Source organism: Gymnogyps californianus, chromosome 24 (assembly GCF_018139145.2).
Source record: "Gymnogyps californianus isolate 813 chromosome 24, ASM1813914v2, whole genome shotgun sequence".
In the NCBI taxonomy this organism is placed as follows: domain Eukaryota; kingdom Metazoa; phylum Chordata; class Aves; order Accipitriformes; family Cathartidae; genus Gymnogyps; species Gymnogyps californianus.
This window is the reverse complement of record NC_059494.1, coordinates 5,122,405-5,130,023: the sequence shown is the minus strand read 5'-3', so window position 1 is coordinate 5,130,023 and position 7,619 is coordinate 5,122,405. Positions and strand designations below refer to the sequence as shown.

Here is a 7,619-nt window from a genome sequence, read left to right as displayed (position 1 = left end):
ATGACGCTATTAAGGCAGAGGCATACATTAATATGTTCAAAGTTTACCCAGATCATAACAGGAGTGGCTCTTTGCACGTTACTAGCACATTCAACAGTCTTCAAAAAGAGCAATTTTCTGCTTTAGAGACAGCAGAAAATACGAGAATCCCGCTGACTAAAATGACTCAGATAATCATCCCAAACCTTCCCAGCACTAGCAGATGCATTTGTAAAAGTCAAACAATGCCAGTCTCTCTCCTAGGCTTTTAGAGATTAGGCATGCTAAATTCATTATCATGTAAAGACATTAATTACTGTCATGTTTGGTCTCAGTCAGGAGCTGGTAATGATTTACCCACATTAAACCCATATAGAAGTACATATAAAATGTGTGCCAAGTTCAGCGGGCAGAGGCAGGTCACACTGAATATACACACATACAGTAAGTAATGGAATTTCACCCCAACAGAATAAACAAGTTGTTAATAAACTAAACACAGGAAATCTTCAAAGGAGTTAAATTGTCTAAACCGGTCCTTTAATTTCCAAAAATCTCCAGAACAAATCAGAAGTAACCACATTTTGAGAGAGAGGGAGACTCCACCTGTCAGTGAAACCCCCCGGAGCTCCAAGACAGACAGAAACTGTACAATGCTGCTACAACACATCGGAAAGACATTCTTTCTACAGACTGCACATGGTGATAGAGGGCGGGTGGAAGGACACCATCCTAGGTGAGCTGAGTCGGAAAAGAAATTTACTGTTTACTATTTACTGTTACTATTTACTGCGACTCAGCTGAGTGCAGGGAGAACTCAGATTTCATCTTGAGGGAAGCAGATTAAGCATGGTTGCTTTACAACTCCCTTGTCCACAGATTTTGTAAATATTTCTAACTGCAACTATCTGGAATATTATAAATAAATAATACACATCAGGGTTTTTTTTTCTTTTTTCTTTTTCAATTAGGGGTTTTGGGCAGGGGTTGAATTAGAGGTTGAGTGTCAAACGGAGCACAAGGTGATTCGCTCAGAGTTCATGCCTACCCTATGGAGACACACTTTTAGACAGATGAATAGCACTGCAGGTATTTAATGATTTCTTTCATATCCGTGGCTTTCCTGGGAGAACCTACGTCCTTACACGAATAGCAGAGCAGCCACTCATAAGTAAGACATGTCAACCAAGCTCAGGAGAATCCTCCTTTACTGTGGAAAGCTTAAGCCAGGACTAACATTCACAGAACTGGCTGATGTGAGATTTATTTTGTGCCTCCACATAATAGAGAGGATTTCCACACAGCTGTTTCCAAAAAGAGTTTTGCTCTTTGCAAAACACAAGCTTTCACACAGGCCCCTTTTTCTGCCACTATAAAAGGGTGCTGGTTTTTGACTTTCAGGACGCTGAAGTCAACTGAGAGCAGAATACAATCTAGCCCGCTGCCTGGGAGTTTTGAAAAGCAGCAAGAAGCAGTAAGATGCAAAACAGGAGGGAGTTGTTCAGGTACAATTATGTTTCAAAGCAGAATGCCAGTCTTACAAAGTCAGAAACAGAAGCCCTATAAGGAATAAAGGTGAGACAGGAGTAAAAGGTGACTTGGGAGTGAAAATAAAGGGGGAAAGCAAGGCATGTTTCAGTAACAGAGAAGCAGCAGAGTTGCAGAAGAACCAGGTGGGGCAAGGAAGACCCAGGATGCTCTCTGTGTAGGGGTACAGGGCAGGTTGGGAGGCAGGGGAGGTGGGATGCTCTCTGCATGGGGTGGAGGGCAGGTTGGGAGGCAGGGGAGGTGGGATGCTCTCTGCATGGGGTGGAGGGCAGGCTGGGAGGCAGCGAGCTGCCTGCGGAGCTCAGCTCCGGTGAAAGGCCCCTGCTGCTCATGGCTTGTGCTCCCGCTCACCAGGCCTCGCAAAACTTCTTCGACAGGCTAGGTCGGTCTGTGTTCCTCCGGCGCCGGAACCAACTCTCCACCTTCCTCACCGGCAGGTCGCACCGCTTGGCTAAACTGAGCAGCTCACCCTGGAAAAGAGGTGAGGAAGCAGGGTTCAGATCCAGGTTCGAAGGTCAGAAGGGGCAATATGGGCATCTCGTCTGACCCACCACAGAGCCCAGCCTGGCAAGCCCAAATCTGTTCAGCTAAGGCATCTTTCAGAAAGCTCTCTGTTCTTAGTGTAAAAACCTCAGATAGTAGAAAATCTTTCCACTCCCCCCATAAGCAACTGGTTATTAACGCTAAATGTTGAAACTTTACATTTTTTACGTGAACTTCTCCAGTTTCACCTTTCAAACTCTGGTCTTGTCTCCTCACAGGAGTTTGTTGTCAAATCACTTCCTCACCCCGTCTTAAGAGACCGAGTCCCTTAAATCTGTCACTCCAAGAAAGATTTACTGCAGCTTAAATAATTTTTAAAGTTCTGCACAGAATCTTGTCATGCCTTTCAGCATTCTGATGCAGTATCAGCCAACAACCTGACTGACGTCATGAGCAGAGGCAACACCATTTTCCTGCCAGATATTCTCCTGTTGTGGTAAACCTGTTAGGGATAATTTTTCAATAGATTACCCACAGCAGGTGTCAGCAGGTGATGAGCAATTGCATTGTGCATCGCTTGTCTTTCTTGGGTTATAGTTCATTCTCTTTTTGTTATCTTCTTTTTCATTACTATTATTATTATTATTATATTTTATTTTTTATTTCAATTATTAAACTGTTCTTAACCCATGAGTTTTACTTGTTTTTCGATTCCCATCCCACAGTGGAGGGGAGAGGAGTGAGTGAGCGGCTGCGGGATGCTAGTTGCTGGCTGGGGTTAAGGCAGGACAGCCTTGAAGCAATAGCTATTAACCCTTACCAAGGATGTGTGAGCAGGGGGCTGGGGTTCCAGTCCCAAGGGGTAGTCCTAGCTGGCTCACAGAAGAGTTGCTTCACCGAAGCGTGAGCTGTTTCTTCTCCCCCAGGGCTGCACCCACAACCTCCTCCACTCTCCCAGGCCCCACCCAGCTACCGCACGTCCTCTTCCCACAGCCACCGCCTAATCCACGGAATAACTGGTGGTTAAAAGGATGTCGCTGTCTCAGTTTTTCCCAGTTCAGCCAGCAGGTGCCAAGGAGAGGAAAATCCATGCTCGAGGAAGCGGGGTCTTTCCCAGGTTTAATCTCCAAACCAAGAAGAGGGAACCAGTGGCCAAACACGGTGGCTGATGCAGCTGCTGAATGAGGGATTGCAGAAAATCCTCTGGGCTTCTTCTGCCTCTTAGTATTTTCCCGGAGTTCTGACACAGATAAATGACACGAACATACCTCTGAAATCCCAGAGCAGGCAGCACCAGGAACACAGAGCATTATCTAGAGAAAAAAATGCTTTGCACCCAATGCACCCAATGCACAGTTGCAAGTAATAGGTGAGGGCAGAATAAATTGCCAGGGGCCAAGCTAAAACCACCAAACCCAAACCTGTATACTAGTTACGTACATGCATTTTGACCCACAGACCAGATGTACAAAGCTACAAAGTCAAGGCCATCTACATGGAGAATGAGAAATAACACATGCATCCTTTCAGTCTGCAATTCTCAAACTTTGTGCAAATTATTTTAAACAGGGCTAGCGCCACTGTACATACAAGGCAACGGAGCAATGGAGGACTTGATTCCTACCTCCCATTCGCTAGGGGAAGCTTTCTTCTCCAGGATGAACTGAACATGGAACAGTAACGACTGAGAATGAGAAAATGTCACGCTGAAATAAATGACTGCAGAGAGTTAGGACAAACAAGAATACAGCTCAGAACACTGGCTTGTAATTTGCATAGGTAAGACAGTGGTATGATTATAGGTTTCCTGGACCTGTAAAATGGGCTTGTGATATTATCTTTTTTTTAAGGGTGTGACAAGAAGCTTTTATTTACTGAAGTTTGTGAATCAAACCAGCTTTAAAATTAATGAGTAGGACCAGGCCTGTGGAACTCTCCCAGCTAAGGCAGCGCTTGGATGGGAAAGAAAAAAATATTTTTTTTTTAAGATGCTGATGGCATCTTAAAGCAAGTGGAAAAGATATTTAGAATGACTAGGAACGGTGTGGCAGGAGGAAGAGGAATGGACAGAGTCACAGAAGCACAGAATCGATGCTGAAAGGAACCTCTGGAGATCACCTAGCCCACCTCTGCTGCGCAAGCAGGGTCAGCTACAGCAGGCTGTGGAGGGCTGTGTCCAGCTGGGTTTTGAGTAACTCCACATATGGAGAGTCCACTCCCCCTCTGGGGAACCTGTTCCAATGTTTGATCACCTTCACAGTAAAAAAAAGCATTTTCTTCTGTTCAGATAGAGTATCACACCTTTCCGTTTGTGCCCACTGCCTCTTGTCCTGTCACTGGGCACCACTGAGAAGAGTTTGGCTCCTTCTTCCTGTTCGTGTCTTGTACTGGGGAGCCTAGAACTGGGCAGTCCTAGTCAATGCAGGACGTGGGGGCTAATCTCCAGCTTCACATTGCAAATGTGTCCAAGTCACCAACTGACGGTGCCTACCCGAAGGAGTACTGTATCCAGCTGTGTCTTGCAGATCAGCAAGGAAGAAATGTGAGTCACTTGTGTTTCAACGGTTACCTACAGCACTTTGGTTCCCACGTCAGTAGAGGTAACCAAGACACCTATGTCCCCAGGGAAGTGCAGGATAAAATCCATGGAATTTATTAAATGCATACTAAACATACTGTTTACAAAGAAAAGATCTGGATTCCAATTTTGTATCATTATAAAATGATTATTTAAAGAATTATTCACACATTTGGTTTTAATAAAAGCCTCCAAATTATAGCCAGCATTCAGAGAACTCTGAATCATTTCAACTTCTATAAACTTTTCCAAGCTGTTCTTGTATCACAGAGAATCTGGAGAAGAAATATCTTTCTAGCCTACAGAGAGGTCCGTTTCCATTTTCTTGTGCAGCCACTTTTCAAAAAAGGATGACAGAAACATTTTTTAAATTGTCTTTTTTCCTCTCTTTCTAAACTTAAAACCACTGTAGATTTTGACTAAACTATTTCAAAAGAATACCTCTTCAGACAGCAGCTAGGAATAGGGATTTTTTAATCCAGTGAAAATCACTTTAAAGAGTATTCCAAATCATGGAAGGGGGCTTACTCTGCAGTCTTGGAAATGGCTGACACTATGGTAAATCTCAGTTATCCACCAGCAAATCATGTTGTGTTGCAGACCACGCTAACTATTGACTAAACTGCATAAAGCAACGGCACCAGCTCAGGACCTTTATGAAACTCAGAGTCAATGAACCCTGCAGCATTTATAGCTATACCTTTGCCATAACCCCCAAATTTTCTGTGCTGACGCGTAATGTGCAAAACACTCAAATGGCTCTGGCCAGAAAGATCCTAGAGCCAGAGTAACTTCTTGTGCCGACCCTGGAAGATGATATCGCAGAGTCTGCAAAAAGCAGCAACAAAAAGCAGGTCTGGTAGCAGAAGGAGAAGAGGAGGAAGAATTCTGGCAGCCCAGCTGCCTACTGGAAGGGTCTGTAGCAGGCTTCAACCCAGAGGAAGCACCTACAAATGTCTCTGCATGGCACTCCCAAGGAAATGACACTCCTGAACCCAGAGCAGTGGTCAGTAAAATGCAGAGGTTCGTGTGGCTGTGCGGTGCTGATTCTGAGGTCAGATGACTCAGCCCAGTCTAATGCATCTTATGCAGGCTTGTCTGTCAGGTGCAATACCCCAGATCCCCATTACCCAAGATAAAGGAGACTTAACTGTATTTGGATAGTCTAAACATGATTTCCACTGCACTCGACCCAGAAACAGCAAGCAATGTGCAACAGAACACAAAAGAGCATGTCTGCCTTCTAAAACACAAGCATAAACCTCATCTGGTGCTTACTTGTTTTAAGTGCAGGGAGTCACATTGCTTATAATTAGACCTTAAGGGTAGGGTTTATGTTCTGTATTCAACACACTTCTTTAGCCAGTACACAGGGCTGGAAAGAAAGGGCTGAAAAACATACCTCAGCAGACTTTATGACCTGGAGTTTCTGTGGACCTCTTCAGTCATACATCGGCACAGACTACAAAGCCAGCTTTTGGCCTCAGACTGCCAGCATTATCCCTAAGAAACCCCAAACAGTACTAAATAACTTACCTTTCAAAGGCACATCGAATGACAACCAGGATTAAAGCAAAAGGATACTGAGCAGGAGACCACGAGGCTGAGGGTAATGGACGTCTTCAGACTCTTGCATGTCCTGCCAGGTGATTCCTGGGGGCAGCCAGAACTCATGCTGCCACAGCCACTCATTCAGAGAGCGTGCCATCCTGGAAGGAAGACAGACCAGAATAAACTGAAGACAGCCTCGCACACAGCAAACCTGTCGGCACAAGCCAGTGAAGCAGAGGAAGGATTACACCCTCACTGAGGTTGCATCTGGCTGCGAAAGCAGAAGAGGTGTGGAACGCACCAGTGCCCAAGGAACTGATAACCTGCTCGCAGATTTTTACCGGGTGCTCGGTGACTGCTGACTCCTGGCACAGAACCAAAAAAGGGCTAAAATGGAGACAAGCGCCTCAGAATTCAACAGAACATTAGCGTCATTCTCAGCAAGATGTATCGGAAAGTTTTAAGTTTACTACTGCAGCTTCTCAGGTTCATAGGTTCCTTTCTACAGGACTGACAGCTTGGTATCCCAAGGATGCGGCAAGTCTGCTCCAGGGCTGGCTGCCAGCTGGCCTTTTATATGTACATATCCTTATTTTTCAGTCTTTGATCTTTTGTATTTATTTGTTTCCATTTATACATTGCAATTCCACTGTGTGCGTATGTATGCATTATAATTAATATTATTTTGAGACTTCTCCTTTAAAAAAGATCTCTTTTTTAAATGATTAAGGAAAGTACTTCCAGGTAGGAATTTTTGTGCTAAGTGGTAAGCTGGATTCTTAACGTAATTTTAAAGGCCATGCCTGCAGGTGGGATTTACATACATGATCAGAGAATTCAGCAGCATAAAAGACGGTGGAATGGGTGTAACGAAGCACTCAACACGAAAATACTGTTGCTAGATAATTCTACCTCATACACAAATATGAGCTGCACTGCCCTCCAATACAGGCTGCTCATTCTAGCTGGTAACAACAAATATCCCAAACACAAGCTCTGAACAGCAGTCAAACAGACTGTGCAGGCACAGAAGAAGAAAAGGGGAAGCATGGGAATGAGATGCTCACTGAGATCATCTGAACCGCACACGGGAAATGCCACGTTACAAAACAAAGGGAAAAAACATATAAGTGTCTGACCTGAGTATCATAAGTCTGAGGGATATCGCCTGAATCGTAACCTCTTTTCTTGATTTGGACTTTATTATTCATTGCAATGCATCTTTTGATCTGACTACAACAGGGAAGAACAGGACTCTGTTTCTTCAGATGTGACTCTCATTTCTCCTGGAGCATGCACAGCCAATTCAGTATGATGACAAAGCCGATTACAAATACAGGTGTAACTGATACCAAGTGGATGCAAACTTTCTGACCATTTAAGATATACAAAGCAGGAAAACACTGTCCCCTTTTCCCCAAACAAAAAGGAAACACATCTTACTAAAAATGCATTCTTCTCCTCCTCCCTACATTCCCTG

General features: G+C 44.3%; 1 long non-coding RNA gene across 2 annotated transcripts; it reads right to left on the bottom strand.

Annotated features, from left to right (window-relative positions):
• Nucleotides 1-503: 503 nt before the first annotated feature.
• On the bottom strand, nucleotides 504-6,293 carry LOC127025528 (uncharacterized). 2 transcript variants are annotated; one of them, XR_007767677.1, is made up of 3 exons: nucleotides 6,125-6,293; nucleotides 2,831-3,694; nucleotides 504-1,997 (listed from the first exon to the last, which is right to left on the bottom strand). It is a non-coding gene; the product is annotated as an uncharacterized LOC127025528 (long non-coding RNA). The 2 variants fall into 2 exon arrangements; XR_007767678.1 differs by lacking the exon at nucleotides 6,125-6,293 and having other exon boundaries at nucleotides 2,831-3,250; nucleotides 3,635-4,023.
• Nucleotides 6,294-7,619: the final 1,326 nt, after the last annotated feature.